The 17,174-nt window shown below is 44.2% G+C and overlaps 1 protein-coding gene across 3 annotated transcripts in view; it reads left to right on the top strand.

The window, feature by feature from the left end:
* Positions 1 to 17,174, top strand: part of PRKCE (protein kinase C epsilon) — a 548,717-nt gene that overhangs the window by 357,954 nt on the left and 173,589 nt on the right. The window lies entirely within an intron of this gene.

A 17,174-nucleotide genomic window follows, 5' to 3' on the forward strand; every position in this document is an offset into this window, starting at 1 on the left:
AACTCATTTGTTACTTATTCTTAGTAAAGAAGAGAAATGCCAACATTCTTCATGAAGCTCTTTTATTACCCCATTTTGGGGAATAAAATCAGTGAAGGTCTTTCAGGATGCCTTAAGGATTTGTATTGAATCCTCTGTATTGAATCCTTTCCATGTGCCCAGTCTCTTTGGTACACTATTTCCCAAAGGGTATTTCTCTGAACCTTCCTCACTTGAGAAACTTTTCAGGATAAAAGGGACAAAGTGAGAGAGTGGCATGGACATATATACACTACCAAATGTAAAATAGATAGCTAGTGGGAAGCAGCTGCATAGCACAGGGAGATCAGCTCTGTACTTTGTGTCCACCTAGAGGGGTGGGATAGGGAGGGGGGGAGGGAGACGCAAGAGGGAGGAGATATGGGGATATATGTGTACGTATAGCTGATTCACTTTGTTATACAGCAGAGCCTAACACACCATTGTAAAGCAATTATACTCCAATAAAGATGTTAAAAAAAAAAAAAAAGAAGGAAAGACTCTGTGGCCCATAGTTTGGGACACTGCAGTCTTGACCTCTCTTAGAGTGCCTCAACATACATTTGCTTGTCGAAGTTGCTGAGGAGACCTGCAATGGAAAAAATATATATATTACCTTTACTTAATCTACCATTTTCCAATGATGTGATCCCAAGGTTTACCTCACTGTCACTACCCATTCCAAACACTGATCAAATGAAATTTTTCCTAACCCTCTGAAATCTCTCAGGAGAGTATGAAATATCTCCTGAAAATCTGGAAATCCCTTTTCTGAACAAGTATAGGACTTAACACGCATCCAAAACAAGGATAGCTAGTATGTATTGCCTGATATTTGTGGGTCCGTGCATGTGTGTGTATGTGTACATGCACAGAATCCAGTGTGATAATAGAGGGTCAGTCACGAGGTCAACTTTCCTCTTTTCTCTGCATGAGCATGATCCTGGATTAATGAGAAATGTATCCTATATCTCTTTATCTTCCATGGTACCTGTCAGAGGGCCTCACAACCGGTAGGTTGTCACTCTCAGAATTGGGGGGTTGGAAGATTCTTTTAAAATTCTCTCTTCTAGTCTTCTTTTTGCACCAGTGAGAAAATCAGATTTCAGAGAAGTAAGTTTTTTGCCCACAGTTACTTGGTATTGGCCAAGTCGAACTAACCGTCTCATCTCTGCGACTCCCAGTCCAGTGGGGGCTTGCTCTGACATCACGTTGTATCCCCTCTGTGGGGAGACCCCCCCTCTTCCCCTGCGTCTAGCAGCTGTGCCGTCTCTTTCACCCTCTGAGCTGGTTTCCTAGGCAGGGATCCACACGGGCTTGCTTTCTTTGGACATGTTGCCAAGAGGTCTGACATCCCAGGAGGGGTCCAGTCCAGTTGTAGGGACCCTGGGAACCTGTACTTGGTGGACCTGGAGAGCCAGAGCGGAGGCTCCGCTTCCCTGCCCTCTTGGTGAATGAGTGAGGGGGCAGGAACGATGTCTGCAGTGTTCCCTTCTGTGCGGTTAGAATAGGCTGAGGGTCCTCGTTGTGTGGCTGCTCTTGGAGCACCAGATGGCATCATACAACACCATGAGTTTCCTTTACGGCAGAACAGTGACCAAACTGACATGGAGATCTGTGTCTGGGTGGTAGAGGGTGAGGCTGGGGAGAGAAGGGACTCTCCTGTGAAGTTCAGAGATTCGCTAACTCTTTTCTCAGGCCAGCATCAGGTAGCGACAGTTACAGGAGCAAGTCCCAGACCACCGTTGCTCAGTAGAACATGGCACACCTCACTTTACGTGACAGATGTATGCTCATCTGATTTTTCTAAAGCAAATCATATGTGAACCTCGCCGAAGGACCTCTGCTTACTAGAAAGGAATCTTATGAGGAATCATCTTATAACCCCCCAGCTTAACCGTCAGAAAATGTGGCTTTTCCTATGGCAACCGGTCATCATGTTTTTAAAAAGGAGCTGTTGTTAACCTGACTCTGAGGTGTAGGTGCTGGGTATGGAGTTATCAGCAAAAAGGAAGGTGATTCTCAAGTAGGGGAGTTTACTCAATAAGGGATGGGGCTTCAAAGTTTTTACAAAGCAATGGAAAACATAAACAAGACTAAAAGACAACCCTCAGAATGGGAGAAAATATTTGCAAACGAAGCAACTGACCAAGGATTAATCTCCAAAATTTACAAGCAGCTCATGCAGCTCAATATCAAGCAAACAAACAGCCCAATCCAAAAATGGGCAGAAGACCTAAATAGACATTTCTCCAAAGAAGATATACAGATGGCCAACAAACACATGAAAGGATGCTCAACATCACTAATCATTAGAGAAATGCAAATCAAAACTACAATGAGGAATCACCTCACACCAGTCAGAATGGCCATCATCAAAAAATCTACAAACAAATGCTGAAGAGGGTGTGTGGAGAAAAGGGAACCCTCTTGCACTGTTGGTGGGAATGTAAATTGATACAGCCACTATGGAGGACAGTATGGAGGTTCCTTAAAAAACCAGAAATAGAACTACCGTATGACACTGCAATCCCACTACTGGGCATATACCCTGAGAAAACCGTAATTCCAAAAGAGTCATATACCACAGTATTCATTGCAGCTCTATTTACAATAGCCAGGACATGGAAGCAACCTAAGTGTCCATCGACAGATGAATGGATAAAGAAGATGTGGCACATATATACAATGGAATATTACTCAGCCATAAAAAGAAACAAAACAAAACTTATTTGTAGTGAGGTGGATGGACCTAGAGTCTGTCATACAGTGAAGTAAGTCAGAAAGAGAAAAACAAATACGATACGCTAACACATATATATGGAATCTAAAAAAAAAAAAAAAAAGGTTCTGAAAAACCTAGGGGCAGGACAGGAATAAAGACCCAGACGTAGAGAATGGACTTGAGGACACGGGGAGGGGGAAGGGTAAGCTGGGACGAAGTGGGAGAGTGGCATGGACATATATACACTACCAAATGTAAAACTGATAGCTAGTGGGAAGCAGCCGCATAACACAGGGAGATCAGCTCGGTGCTTTGTGACCACCTAGAGTGGTGGGATAGGGAGGGTGGGAGGGAGACACAAGAGGGAGGAGATATGGGGATGTATGTATATGTATAGCTGATTCACTTTGTTATACAGCAGAAACTAACACACCATTGTAAAGCAATTATACTCCAATAAAGATGTTAAAAAAAAAAGAAAAGAAACTACTAGTCGAATTTTGATGTAAAATAAATAAATAAGGGATGGGGGTGGGGAGTTATACTAACTTCCATAGCAAACAGCTTTGAGACAGTACATTCTGGGTGGAGGTGTTCGAGCTGGGAGGACTCGGAGGAGGGGGTGCGCTTTAGAGTCTGGAGGTGGGGAAAGAGCTCAATCTAGGCTCTGCAGAGTGGGGAGGACTGGGACAGGACTTGGGTGGGAATGGGAGCCGAGTTCAGTGGCCATCCGTTCAGTCCAGCTTTAGTTTCACATTTCCTGAAAAGAAAGAACAGTGTTTCTGAGCCACCGTAAGCCTGGTTTTGACTAAGACTCTAATACATGATTAAGGAACACAAGACCTGCTTGCAATCCTATTAAGATTTCTTTCATTCTTGTTTGATTATGACACAGAGAGCAGCAATAATGTTAAGTCGGGTTTGATTATTTTTAGATGGGCCTTTATTGTTTGGTATGTAGAAGAAACAGCCCCTACGGAAGCATTCCTTTGAGAAGTTCCTGAGGGATTGCACATGGCTTCAGGGCACGCGCTACGCAGATTGCCTGACAGGACTTGGAAGTGTGTGAGGTCCCATGTCTGGTATGGTGACCAATGGCAATGATTGTGTAAGCCTACTGGCGCCAATCGTGACGTCAGGTCATGAGTTAGGTCTGGTCACCACAGCCCACTGAATGACCAAGTTACAGTTAAAGAGGGATGTGGCCTTTTCTGTGCCAAGCCCACCTGCCCTTGGCTTCTGCACTCTGATCATTGTCCATGGGATCTAGAAGGAAAAAGCAAATGAAATGGCTCCAGTGCTTGGGAGAAAAGGCAGAAAGCCCCCCAGATTAAGCCAGTAACTTCAATTTCAATCAAATTCACACCAGTATGTTTGACTTGAGTTCCCACTATGCTGTGTGCTTTTTGGAATGCTGGAATCACCTGAAACAACTAGAGAAATCTACAAAACTATATTTGACTAAATAGCAAACATATGGTATGAAAAGGGGGGCAAAGGGACTTCCCACTCCATCAGAGATGGAGTAGTCTCATTTCTCTCAGGCCCTCCCTCTTACAACAAAAAAAACCCTGGGCATAATTCTTATTTTATAAAGGCATTATGTTCATCAAGACTGACATAGCCATAAAGAATTATAGACATTGTACTATCTGTTGATATGGATGAGAAACTAAAATTTTCATATTTTAAACTGATTTTTAAATGGATAATGTTAACAGCACATTTAATATTTTCATACACAAAATAATTTTTTCTTGGTTAAAAAAAAGTATGACCTGTAATTAATTCAATGAATATACAAGTATTTATTGGGCATCTGTTATATGCTAGACACTGCTAGGTTCTGGGGCTACAAAGCTCAAAACATACCAGTTCTGAACGCATGGAGACTGCTGTTTAGTGGGGAGATAGACATGCAATGAGTGATATTTTACAGCATTGTAACTCTTCTAGTGGAGCCCTGTAGGTGATTCATTTGAAGCTCTGCAGAAGGCAGTTGGGAAGGCTTCCTGGAAGAGGTGGCACCTAACGTGGATCTTGAAGCTCGGGCAGCATTTGGAAAAGGATAAAGGCAAAGAGATTCTGATGAAGCCTAGAACTTATCTTCAACTCTCATTTTCATTGTTATTTTTCCAACACTAGAACTCCCACCTCAGTCTGTGTCCTGCTTCTTCCAAGGAAATGTCAACGGCTAAACAACCACAGGGAAGGAGAAGAAGAAAGGGAGGGTATTTGGAAAATAAAGAGGGAGCTTCCTGCGTTTGCAAGATCAGATGTTGAGTGGTAGAGAGGGGAGATAATACTGGGAGCCTGCTTCTTTGGGCTCTAAAAGTTATGGGCTGCTCAACATCAGGGCTTAGGGGGAGGCGTGATTTCAGGAATTGCCTCTTCTGGCTTCCCACTCATCCACGGAAGGCTGGGGATGGGAGAGCCACTGAGTGGTAGGTTTGTTTTTGTTTTTGTTTTTCTGGTTATAAGAAATAAAATTCTCAGGCATTTTGAGCTGCTGCATGTGATCCCCATTGTGAAATCATCCCTTCCAACTAAACCTGACTTCAGTAAATTCATCCGTGATTTTTCCTCTTTAAAAATATGAGTCTCTACCTAATTGTCCTCATCCCCCACTCTTTGGCATTTCCTGCCAGGCCTGGGAAGACAACTCCTGGAGGGCTTGGTCAGTGTGAGTCGCTAAGAAGGAAACAGAGGGTGAACTAGAGAATCTCCCTTGGCCAACCTCCCTCGCTGCCCTGGGGGAGATGCAGGATGGAAAAATCCTTAAAAAGCAACCGGAGACATTTTTCAAATGAGTTTTAATAAGCTGTGTGAGCAGGGGGTGAAAACTGCTGGGAAAGGAGTGTTGACTATGCAGGGGGAAAACTGTGGTTTCAAGGAACTTGGACATTCTTGTGACTGTAAATTCTGAAGAGCAGCAAACACGAAAGCAAAAAACAGAGTAAAAGGGCACTGGTAGTTTTTTTTTTTTTTTTTTTTTTTTTAAAGAGGTGACTGTGTCAGATTAAATCTAAAAAAGCTGAAAATGAAGTATGGGTCTCTTTTGTACTAGAGCACACCATCTGAGGCAGCATGGTGTCTGAGGGGTTGGAGGGGCTTTGATTGGATTTGACGAGTGCCTCAGGGGCGTAGACTGAGACGTTCAACACCGAGAGATGGTATGTGGGTCAGGCAGCCACCTGGGAATCGATATGCTTGCTAGTAAAAGAGATAGCCTCCGTAGTTTCTAACAGATTTCAGTGAAATGAGATCTATGGTAGAGGGTACAGGCTTACCGTTGGCAGAAGCCATTGTCAAAGTGATGAGACTCCAGCAGACTCTATCTCCTTACTTCCAAAGACCATCCTGCCCTAGAGCAAGCCGGTCAACAGAGCCACTGCTTTTAATCATCCAAGAAGACATCTTTAGCAAGGGCCTGCAGCGTGCAAATCACCGCGAGGCTTTACAAGACTTCTAGGATAGGACCTCTGTCAAAGTAGTGGTTATAATCACTGTTCACTTGAGGAGGATGGGCTGAGGCCTGTGGAGGGCTGGTGGGGATTGGGGGAGCGGGGTGCGGGTGGTAGGGAGAGAGAGAAAAAGAGTGAGTGTGTGAATGAGTGTGTATGTGGTGGGGAGGGGCGTGTCTGTGTGCAGACCTACCAGGGGTGCCCAACCCAGTTGGAGAGAGGAGATGACGGTTTTCATAAGCAAGCAAGACTTCACAGAGGTGGAGGGCCAGGTCTAGAAGCATAATAGGATGCATTCTGCATGATGAAAGGAAAAGTTACAGAGTTAATTACTGCTCACATGCCCCCTGGGGCAGAGAGGTGTGTGTGTGGGAGGGGGGCGGGGGGGCTCTTAATCTAAGGTGCTGCTGCCCCAGGCAACCTCTTTGCCTCCAAGGAAACCTTGCATTTCAATAGGACAGTTAGTTTTACAAATGCCTTCATTTCATTTCGATCAGCCTTCCCACACGTTCCTAAAGATGTCTCTGTGAGACAAGTAAGGTCACTCCCTTCTATGGATGAGAAAACCACCGAGGCCCAGAGAGGTCTTAACAGCTTGTCTGTAATGGAACCCAGGTTGGAAGCAAGGTGTGCTGAAGGCCTTTGTTGTTCACGGGATGCTATTCTGTGTCCAACACCTCCCTCTTGCCCAAGTTCTCTACTTCACATATTCTTACCCCCAGCCCCCGTCTCCCCAGTCCCCATTTGCTGTCACACACTTGAGAAAGGTTCTGAGTGACAGCTCTGTTTTACCTGGATTCAGTGAGATTGGAATTTTTAAAAAATTAATGCCCCTTAAGCTGGTGAGAGTAGCAAGATCTTTCACCCTGTTTCTCGAAGCTTTTCTGTTTTCTGAAAGTGCAAGAGAGGAGAGAGGAGGAAGGGGGCATGGGCATAGGGATTATATCCAAAATGGGCTGGAGCAGGAGGAGGCCCTCACACCTGTCCATTCAGCCACTGTTTATTGACCATCTACTATGTACCCAGTGTACCGTGCCATGGGCATCATGGCCATGCTACCTGACAGCAATTTAATGACGAACTCATTGCTTTGTTCTCCTTCAGAAACTGTTGGCCTTGGCCTTTAAAAAATAATAATAATATTTTTTTATCACAAAGAATATTTGTTAATTGTAGAAAACTTGGAAAATTCAGAAAAGGACAAAAAGAATTATTCTAATGACTACTACTAACATTTTGTTGTGTATATTTCCAGTTCAAAAATATGTATCTGTTTATACATATATTTTTTAAAAATTGATATCATACTTTCAACTGTTTCACCAAACATATATCATAGCTATCTCTGTTGTCACTAAGTATTCTTTAACCAAATGATTTCTAAGGTTCACAGTGTCCGAGCGCCTCCTGTAGAGAAATGCTGAGTTTGGGGGTTGTGGGTCTCCAGTAAATGCTTGGCTTCCCATGGAGCTGATGTTAGCAGTTAAGTGAACCAGAAAGCACTGCCCAGTGTTGCGCAGAGATACCATTTGCCTCTATGCAGCAGAATGGCCTCTTTTTGTTTTTGTTTCTCTCTTTCTGTAACATAAACTTGAGTACAGCTTGTAAATACTCTGACATTGGCATCTTGCAGAACAAGATTTAAATTCCTTTGACATCATATACGTGTATATATGTTTGTCTAGTAGATGTTTTTTCAGCAGTGTGGAGTATATTTACCTGTCCTCCTAAACGATTTGCTTATTCTGCGAAGTTGTAGTTTCTGAATCAGGTTTTGTGGAGGTGCCTCAGGAATTGCTGTGTGTGTGCGCACATGTACATACACACACACACATCTGGACAAACAGACCCTGTGTGTGCTATGAAGAGAGGACTTCCACACTCCTCTTTCTATCCGCCCAGAGCAGTCCCACCTTCAGCTGCTTCTCGTGTTAGTAATCCAAGTAAGACGTCGTTTGAAGAAAGGATTTTACTTTGGGGAAAAAAGTTTAAAGCCACTGCAACTTCCGCTGACAGTTGGAGTAAGTCTTGATGGTTTTAACCTACCTATGTATAATTGGATATATATACGCGGATGTCATTTCTTGAAGGTTTCCATTGTAAATGTCCTTCTATTATTAAAATGGGCACATTCCTGAGACTTAGGTAGAGATAGAATTTTGGAAGCAGATTCAAAACTTAACGTTTCTCCTATTCTCTGTGAGTGCTGTCTCTAGTTTGGTTGGCTCATTAATAGAAACCACTTTGGCTCGCTGAGAAAGGTTTTCCGCCATAGAGAGAGTAAGGTAGAGAGAATATAGCTGGGTTATAACATTACTCTGATGGCAAGCAAGTTGATCATGAGAATCTGCTCTGTACCAGAACCTTATTAGGTGCCGCTGGGAGATAGTCAGAACTGGGACTCTTATGTGCAAGAACAGATGATATAGCATACATAAAACAGTAACTTAGAATAAAGGTGGTATGTGATAAAGAGGAAGGAAAGACTTACTGAGCACCTGTTAAGTGGCAAGCCTGGTGCAAGGACCAATTTCTTTAATCTTACCCGAATCCCATAGTGTATAGGTATTGTCCTTTCTCTGGGCAGAGGAAGAAGCTGAGACTAGGGGAGGCTTTACAACTTGGCCAGGGTCACACAGATAGATTAGTGGTGGGATTCAGATCAACCGTCCCCACCCTCGCCTCCTATGGGAGAGAAGGACCACTGTGAATGAGGAATGAGTGCTGGGTGGGGGAGTTTGGGGGGATGATGTCACTGGAGGAGAGGAGGAGGAGCAGGGCACAGCAAGTCTGAGGGAGGGAGGAGTTTGACCCCCAAATTTAGGGGGAGTGATGACATGTTGTACCAGAAAAGCAGGCTCACATTGGGAAGGCATGAGAAAGACCACTTTGTAAGGAGAGTCTGGCTAAGCCTTGGAGTTCTTAAAATTTCAGACAAGGAGTTTGGACTTATCCTGGAAGTAACAGATTCCTTGAAGGTGTTACAGGAAGTGATGACTTAGGAAGCATAGCGTGGCAGCTCTGTGTGGTTTGGATTAAAGGGGAAAATAAAAAGCCGAGCTGTCTGTGTGGAGGGTATTTCAGTGGCCTGCAAGTCTGGAGGTGGTGGGGAAGAACTTCCGAAGGAAGAATTGCCATAGACCGTTCTGTTTCCCCTCTGCATCTGGGAAGGCGGGCCTGCCCGAGAAGGAGGTGGAGCACGGCATTTAATACTCTGCAAAGTATCAGTCGTACAACCCCGAACTGATTAGAAGCAAGAACGTAGGTTGCAGCCAGTTGGGTTAAGTGACCTGCACACTTCTACGGTGTCATTTGCCCACAGTCAATGGGTACATAATGATCGGATTTAAATTAAAAGTTTCAGCTTGAAATCTAAAACCAGAGGTCCAAGTTATCTAACCTGTTCACGGAACAAAGCCAGTTTCCTCATTGGTTAACATCAGACCTCCCCTCTCCCCCCAGTGCCATCTATTCGGTTTCAGGATTTACCTTGTTTTTTATTGTGTCTATTTTTAGATCCTAGTTGAATTTGATAGTGGACTGGTGTTGTTTTCTACGTGGGGCGTTTTGGAGAAAAGCTTCTACCCAGTCTATTGAGATTAGTCAGTTTAAGCGATGGGCTTGCCTCATATAACCTGAACTTTTTCTTCCAGTGGTCTCAGATACTTCAGATAACTCTGCTGGCCCTTGGTTCTTTGGCGCTGAAGAGTTTGCCAAGGGGCGGGTATGTCCCATTTGGCTACTTGTGTTCACGTGTGCCCTCTTCATTGGTAAGGAACACGGGATCCAGGAAAGAGGGCACTGTGAGGCAGGAAACTCTGGTTCTAGCTCTGGCTTCTGCCACGGATGCTCGGCTGAGACATTTCTCTGTGCATTGATTTCCTCACTCATAATAAAAGATGCGGGAGGTCACAGAGAGGGGAGTTAGACGACCTGATCTATAAGATTCCTAAATCTGATTCTAAATATCTGTGAAAATGCAGCATTGGAACTATACGTGGGACCATTACAGACTGACTTGCTGCTGATGCATGAGTGAGAGAAGAACAGTGATAAAATCACATGAAAAGTGCTTCTGGTTAGTGCTCATTTTTCAAAGCTCAATTCAGAGAATGATCCCACCTCAAGCAATGCCTTTATGTTCACAAGACTGTCATTCTACATTACGGTTCCAAATTCAAACACACTTTGAAAATGACTAATGGTTATGCATCAGGAGGCCTACCGGGAGGTATTATAGTTGTCTTACTAAAGCACAGCACAGTTTCTAGCACACAGCAGGCACAATAAATTTTAGCTTCTGTCTTATCCAGTTAACAGTTTCAGTATGCTTTATATAAATACTCCACCCCCGCCCCCAAGCTGGACTGAGAGCTTTGCCAAGTTTCTGTTAGCCTGTAGGGATGACCTTTTCTGACCAGCTGGCCAAACATTCGTGAAACAAAATTGAGAAACCATTGTTGGTAGATTTGAACCCCCAGGTACACTAGCTTCATACAGAGAAAATAAAATATATATTACCTAACCCCTAACCTGAGCCCAGATGTCCTTAACTACAGCTATGGCCCAACCTCTTAACCTGTCTAGTCATCTCACAAGTGTATCAGGAGGGCATCAAGCCAAAGATTACCAAGAGCCATCTCTTCTCCTGGAAGAAATCTATGCCCAACCAGAGGATGAATGCCTTCTTATATCATTTTTGTTTCTTAATTATAAAATGGATTCTTAAATCTTAATTATAAAATCTAGTGAATTTAGAAGTGTGACTAGTTAATGTGAAGAACATGACTTTGATTTTGTGTCCCTAGGAGTCAGGTAGCTTGTCCTTCTGACTGCTTGACCCATAGATTGAACTGGGGCCAGTACAAGTGGGTCACCATGACATTGGCTTCTGCATGGTTCCTCTGAATGATTTTTTTCATCCACAAGATTCTGGTGAATTCTTGCTGGACCCTTTGTCTCCTTCTTGTCACTGGCGGGGGGTGGGGGGGTTGGTCGTATTTAGGACTGACTCCCCAACGTGAGAAGAAAAGGTTTCTGGTTCCAGTAAAGAACATCTTAGAACTGCCCCCTTGGTGGTTTGTCTTTGGAGGCTGCTGTCCTAAGCCAAGAACTGAGAGAGACATGGGTCATCCAGGTGGGCTACTCCTCACCTCCCATTTCAGGGTCATCCTTGGCTCAATAATAACAACCAGAACAAAAATGTATACAGTACGTGTTAAATGCCAGGTTTCATGTCAAGCATTTTACATGTATTAACTCATTTAATAATCTTCACATCAACCTTCTAGGTAGGACTATTATCCCAAAGAGAGGTCACACAGCTGGAAGTGGCAGATCCTGGATTCAAACCCAGGTAGCTGGCTTCCAGAAACTTCATTTTGTCTGAGTGCCCAGGGGAGATTAGTCTCCTGAGGATTAATGAACACAAATCAAAATCTCAAGAGACCAAGGTGTAAATAAAACAATAAAATGGCAGTTGGTTAATTTATAGTGGGGTGACCAGATACTTATGCCTGTTACACAGGGTCCCTGGAATAACCCTTTGGGGATATTATTTTAGGCAATCCAGATTGTATTAGGAAAGCAACAGAAGGAAAAACAGACGCTCTTCTTCCTGTTATGAAGACTTTTTTTTTTTTTCCAGAGGCAATGGGAAGTTGAACCATCCACTTTTGACCCCATCAGAGCATTTTATTTTACCGTGACATTCCAGGGAGAATGCCAGGAGGGACCACAGACAAAAAGAATTCTCTTAGTTTGACCCCTGTAGTGTGGTAAGAGGTACAAATTAACTCCTTTGTTGGGTCAATAAGATATTCACTTGGAATTCATCAGCAGCATGTAATCCATTTTGTCTGGAACACTTGTGTGCAGGTTGCTAGGGAACTAAGCTCATTACCTGGCCCTGCCTCTTAGAGCTGAAGCCTCCTGGCTCTACAGCTTGGTTTGGACCTGACCGACTGATAGTGAATGACATGGGTGGTGATGGGGATTGTGGCCTTACCTCATCCTCCGAAAGGTGCAGTCCAGTAAGGGTCTGAGGTTGGGAGTGGTTGGAGAAGCTGATGTCTTTGTTCTCGATGTTTCTTCCACCATTTATCCAACCCATGCCAGTTTTGTTTTCAGCTAATAACTTAAATTCGACCTCCATTATCAAGCCCTAATTTATGAATGTTTTCTAGGTGCACCAGTGTTAACACTAAAACCACACAAATGTGACCAAATGAAACACGTTGCCATCCATGTTGAAATACTTCCATGGTCTAATTCACCCAGAGTTTTGTTCTTTGCAGGGAGTTGATTAGAAATGTGGGAAGTATTTCTTGATGTATATAAATTGAAAGGGAATGTAACAAAGAAGTACAAGTAGGTCCACTAGAAGAAAACTTGAAAATAAAATCTGGCTTTCGAAAATAATAATTATAAATGTAGGTGTGATGGTTCACCTTGCGAAAGCCAACTCCTTTTATAAAATGTTCATAAAAGAATTCACCACTTTGGGGTGGCAAGACCCATTTGGATTGCCAGGTGGGGCGGCTGAGGGGTAGATGTATTAGGCAGAGTAACTGAAACCTGAAGTGCTAAAAACAGCAGCAGGAGAGGAGCAGTACAGGGAGAGGAAGACACAGGGAACACATCCCATCTATCAGGGAGGAAATGCTCTGCTTTAGTAAACAGTCGACAACCAATATTTTCCCAGAACCTGGTATGTCTTCAGCTTCGTACCAGGTATGGCAGGGATGGAAAAAGACACAGCCTTTATCCCCAAAATTTCTAGTTTATCTAGGGAGCTAAGACTAGCACAGTTGAGCCAGAAAATGAATTATGATTCTGTGTAAAAACGAGTGGCGTGGAAATTAGCTTAGAACGTTAGAGGAAGAAGCACTGTGAGTGGGCTGGAGGAGTAAGCATACTCCTGCAGGTGGGAGGGACACTCTCCTCTCACATATGAAGAACTTTGTCACAGGAGTAACATCCCTGGGTCCCATCTGTCCTAGGGGAGCACAGTGGTGAGAGCCCATTAGAATCTGTGGGATTGGCACAGTGTGACAAACCCTGACTGAGACAGCCTTGCATGTTTATGTAGTTCACATCCTCCCATCCAGCTGCCCACCCAGTGCTGATCTCTGCAGCTTTAAACCACAGCAGCCTATGGGTGAGGGAGGGGGAATCAGCCCATTACCATGGGAACTGAAGAGAGCCCAGTGCCCTAGGCACTGGGTAAACACAGGAAGTCAGTATCTTGCGGATGCCACAGGCAGGAACAAACTGGGTCCTTCCAAAAACGTAAAATGATAGATGGCTGCTTCCAGCTCAAAAACCATGCATCTACATCTCCTGAAAGGCAGATTCTATTTAGCTCTTTGAGCTACTTGTTAATTCCTGGATCTTGAAGACACTAAGTTCAGCACAAAATGCAGACATTCAGATGCTCCGTCCTCCTCTGTAGGAAATGGTACAGTTTGCAGGGCTGTGAGAGTAAAGATTCCACTTGATCCAAATAGGTATTTTTGTGGGAGGGGAAAATACAGTTAGAGGGCTTTGTGAAAATCTATACAAGTTGTTTAAAGGTTATGGTAGTGATGTGAAATTTAAAATCCCATTTCCCTAAAAAGGGACATTTAGAGTTCATAGGTAAGGAAGGACAAGAATAGTGAGGAGTGTGAGCTGTTGGACAAAACTGGAAAGAAACATAGAAGACTGTACAAAAAATATTAGGAATATGGTGCTTGGGGGAAAAGGGTCTCCTTTTGGAAGATGGTTATCATTTGGAAGGTTTGAATGCATTTCTTCGATCTTTAAATCTACCAAAAATGTCACTTTGATGTAAGGAAATAATATTTTAATCCAAAAGTTGAGGAACTGGCCACAGCTTACCAAAATGTGGCAGACAGTTCACATCCAAGGGAAAAGAATGAGCCAGTTCAGTTGTTGTGTCATGATATTTTACGGAGAATGTTTCAGGGATGTTTTTTAAGGGCACTTTGAAAAGAGAAAGTGTGAGACCCTTAAGAACTGAGACCTCATCCAGAAGAGCTGGTGATTAAAAAGGAGGAAACACAGGGCTGCCCTGGTGGTGCAGTGGTTGAGAGTCCGCCTGCTGATGCAGGGGACGCGGGTTTGTGCCCCGGTCCGGGAAGATCCCACATGCCGCGGAGCGGCTGGGCCTGTGGGCCATGGCCGCTGAGCCTGCGCGTCCGGAGCCTGTGCTCCGCAACGAGAGAGGCCACAACAGTGAGAGGCGCGCGTATGGCAAAAAAAAAAAAAAAAAAGGAGGAAACACAGACCAAAAGTGCAAGTCAGTCCAAGAAAGAGCTGTGCAGCATAACTGCATTTACATAGAGTCCCCACACAGGAAACACTAAACAATATATTGTTTAGAAATAAACATGTAGGTGATGAAACTATAGAGAAAAACAAGGCAGTGATTACCTTGGTGGTCACCCCTACCTCTGGGTGGGGAGTGGGGGAGAGGATGCAGTCAGAGAGGGTTAAAGAAGCTTTTGAGGACCAGCAACCATCTCTTTTTTGTCAAGATGCATGTGGCTAAAAGGAAGTTTGTTTTGATTATTCTTTAAAATATGTATCTTACATATACTTCTGCGGGTATATTATGTAATGAAAAGGGGGAGAGGAGAACAAGATCATGAAAGTATCCAAACTACCATAGACATTAGCATTTTAAGTGATGATATCCCATCAAAAAAAACCCCAAAATTCTCACTGTAGTAAAAACTGAGCTTGAGGACAATGTCTGCATATCATTATTTTGCCTCTAAAGTCTTGATTTTCCTGTTGTCTTTGGCAGTGAGGTCTGTCTCAAGGACAGGAAGTGTGGCCACTGGTCCCATGGTCTGTTTAGCTGGAAGGCTAAAGCATAGGACCCATCTCCTTGCCAAGACCAAGGCCAAGAGGGAGCTGAAGTCTAGGGGTTATCCACAAAGGCGCTGGCCCATCTTCAGCCCAGCCTGGGTTCTCTGTTCACAGGTTGCGAATTCTTAAGGAGTAAGCCTGCTCAGCCTCACCCTTTCAGCATGCAGCTCTGATTAGGAAAGAAATCTTTCCTAGTCTCCACTACTTCATTGTTTCTCAACATTTTAAAATCCTGTCTTATAGCCAAGAAGATGTCATCAAACATTTTTTTTGGTGACTTTTATTATGAAAACCATAGACATCTTTTCATTTTCCATCTGCAAAATTATATTATAAATTAACCGCTTTTAAGCTATATGCATACATGTTCTCCCCAGATCCTGACATATCCTCTGTGGGGGACATGCCCCTTCCTGTGCCTCCCTCCCCCCTCCCCCATACCACCAGTTGAAAATAGCTTTCCTTGCTGCCATCACCAGCAGCGAACATTTATAGAATGTTTTCTGTAAGCCCAAAATAATAGCAGCTGACATTTTTACAGCATTTACAATGGACCATTTTCAAAGCTCTTGACATATATTGATGATATAATCCTTGCAAGGGCCTTACAAGGTAGGCGGATCCTGAGGCACAGGGAGGTAGAATGCCTTGTCAAAGTCACACAGCTAATAAGTAGTAGAACTGGGATCTGAACCCAGGCAGTGTCCACTCTGTTGTCCTAGTGCTCCCTATCCCGTACCGCCTCACATAACATGCTACCCACTTTGCAGGTGTGATTGACTTACCACATCTCTTACAGTTTTATTATCCCCCCATTTTATGGATAAGCCTACCGAGGTTTGGAATTTCATTTCACGAAGCGAAGCGTTGGAGATGGGACCAAGGAAGATCTCCTTTGTTCATCCCCTGCCCCACTCCTTCATACACACAGCCCCACACAGCAATCCCCCTTCACCTCCCTGTGAAGTGGAAAGTCTTCCCTTTCCCCCAATCCCAGGGTGAGTGGCCCCTGCAGTGGGAGGAAAGAGCAGATCCCGGAGTGAGAGCATGAGCAAGCCCGTTCATGTGTTACTAATTGCTTCAACATCATGGAAAGGAGTTTGTCTTACTATGGGGTTTTTTTGGTGGGAAAGCTTTTCGTACAATGCTGGCTGACTCCTGAGCCTTAAAGTAAACAACTACATCATCCTGTACAGAGAGAGTCAGGAACAAGGAAACTGTAAGAAAATATCAAACTCCTCCAGCTCGCTCGCTCTCTTTTTTAAAAATATAAGTGGAGGAAATGAGGTTTAGGGGGATATGCTGGGGTCCGTGTAACAGAAGGCTCTGTGAATAACAGCCCCCTTCCCAAGCTGCATATTTGAGTAAACGCTTTCTTCTCAACGCCCTCACTGTGATGTAAGGAAGAGAGTACACCCAGAAAGCATGGCCAGAAGACTCTCTGAAGCCATTAGAAAGTCAAGCTACCTCTCATCAGGGAGTGGTGCAAAGTCCTCACTTGCAAAACTGCTCGGTGGCTGAGTGGGCTGACAGCTGACAGCTCTTTGTGGTCCTTGAATCCTGGGGGTGGAACGTGCATGATTAGCTCTGTCTCCGTCGTCGAAGAACATGGACAAAATTCTGGGCATCCCCCTGCACTGAGGACACAGCACTGCAGAACCTTCCAGATAAGGATGCAGTCAGAAACACAGCAGACCTGCTGAGCAAACGCCAGCGCCCCAGCCATAAATCACCTTGTCCAATGGCCGCATCCTTCAAATCCACACTAGGACTTTGTGGAGGGCCTTCCTGGTTGCCTGACTTTAGCTTTTCATGTCAACCCAGAGTCGCTCAGAGCGGTGGTACTTGGCAGTGGGGGTGACTAGAAGGGCAGAAGGTGCAATTATCCAAATCGCCTGCGGGCTTTTCCCCCCATGCGCCCACCCCAAAGGTTCTGAAGTGCTATCCGTCCTCTTCCATCCGTGTCACTTCTGAAAAGCGATTGCATCTTTCAGGGGTGATTGAGGGATGTAGAAGATACAAAGCTGCTGCCTTTAGGATTGCGGGAATGAATGTCTCCTAGAGTTGCCGCTATAGTAATGCTTTCCTAT

This window comes from Mesoplodon densirostris, chromosome 14 (genome assembly GCF_025265405.1).
Source record: "Mesoplodon densirostris isolate mMesDen1 chromosome 14, mMesDen1 primary haplotype, whole genome shotgun sequence".
Taxonomy (NCBI): domain Eukaryota; kingdom Metazoa; phylum Chordata; class Mammalia; order Artiodactyla; family Ziphiidae; genus Mesoplodon; species Mesoplodon densirostris.